At 29.7% G+C, this 1,411-nt stretch overlaps 1 non-coding gene across 1 annotated transcript; it reads left to right on the forward strand.

Annotated features, from left to right (window-relative positions):
- Positions 1-76: 76 nt before the first annotated feature.
- On the forward strand, positions 77-187 carry LOC140967014 (small nucleolar RNA R71). Its single transcript, XR_012173483.1, has one exon. It is a non-coding gene; the product is annotated as a small nucleolar RNA R71 (small nucleolar RNA).
- The last annotated feature ends 1,224 nt before the right edge of the window (positions 188-1,411 follow it).

Below are 1,411 nucleotides of genomic sequence, written 5' to 3' on the forward strand. Positions count from 1 at the left end.
ACACATGAATTCTATCATTTGCCTATCTTTAGGTATTAGACCTTCTCAAAAGTGAGAAACTATTCTCCATGTTTCAAAACCATGATGTGGGCATGTATTTCGTAATTCTTTATATCTATCCCAACATTGATAAAATGTTTCTCCTTGTTTTTGAGAAAAAGTAGTAATTTGTCTTTTAAAAGAGTTTGTTATATGGGAAGGAAAAAACTTTTTGAGAAATTGTTGTTGCATTTCTTCCCATGATCTTATTGAACTTGATCTCAAATTTTGTAGCCATGTTTTAGCTTTATCTTTTAAAGAAAAAGGGAAAAGCTTTAATCGAACTATATCCATGCTACAATTTTGATCATTATAAGTGTTACAAACTTCCTCGAATTCTCTTAGATGTAAATATGGATTTTCAGAATCTAAGCCATGAAAATTTGGTAAAAGTTGAATAATTTGAGGTTTAAAGTTGAAATTAGATGCATCAGGAGGGAAAACTAAACAAGATGGGGTACTAGTTCTAATAGGGTTCATATGGTGCCTAAGTGTTCTTAATTGATCATGTTCTTGATTATTATTATTATTATTATTATTATTATTGTTATCGTTATCTTGATTATTTGAATTATCATCCATATTTAAATTATTTTCAGATACTCGAATAAGTCTACTATTTTTTTTCGACTCCAAATACTCATACAAAAAAAACACAATACTTATAAATAAAACATAATTAACAAATATAAACTTAATTTATACCTCCCCGGCAACGGCGCCAAAAACTTGCTACTACTTAAATTATAATTCACCCAAGTGTAGGTTGTCTGCAAGTAATATATTTCGTAAGTACGAGATCGATCCACAGAGAGGTTATTTTAAGTTTAAATTTATTAATTTATAGATTACCAAATGCAAGAACGAAGTTTACAAATTATAAATTTTGTCAAAGCTCGGTATTCTCCAATCATGTCTTCTGCAAAGTTGTAGATAATTTCTCAAAGATTTCAAAAATATTTGAATCACCTCCATTTGAATTTTCTAGCTTGAGTTATCATTATTTTACCAACACGTAGAAAACCTGAAAATAAAACATATTTAGTAAGACATTTAAATATAAACACACAATACTAAAATAACATAATTTTATAATTTTAATGAAACTTAAATTTTAAAATATAGGTGTTAACATATAATAAATTATTAATTTTAAGTTTCATCAGTCAGCTGCTGGTTCGGTTCTGTTCAACTAGTTCAGTTGGTCTGGTTCAGTTCAACTAGTCTTCAGCTGGTCTGGTTCAGTTCAACTGCTCTGGTTCAACTGGTCTTCAGCTGGTCTGGTTCAGTTCAACTGGTTTGATTCAGTTCAGTTTCAGCTGGTGTGCAGTGAAGAACAAGTACCCACTTCCAAGGATTGAAGATCTATTTG

This window comes from Primulina huaijiensis, unplaced genomic scaffold (genome assembly GCF_012295235.1).
Source record: "Primulina huaijiensis isolate GDHJ02 unplaced genomic scaffold, ASM1229523v2 scaffold21747, whole genome shotgun sequence".
NCBI lineage: Eukaryota > Viridiplantae > Streptophyta > Magnoliopsida > Lamiales > Gesneriaceae > Primulina > Primulina huaijiensis.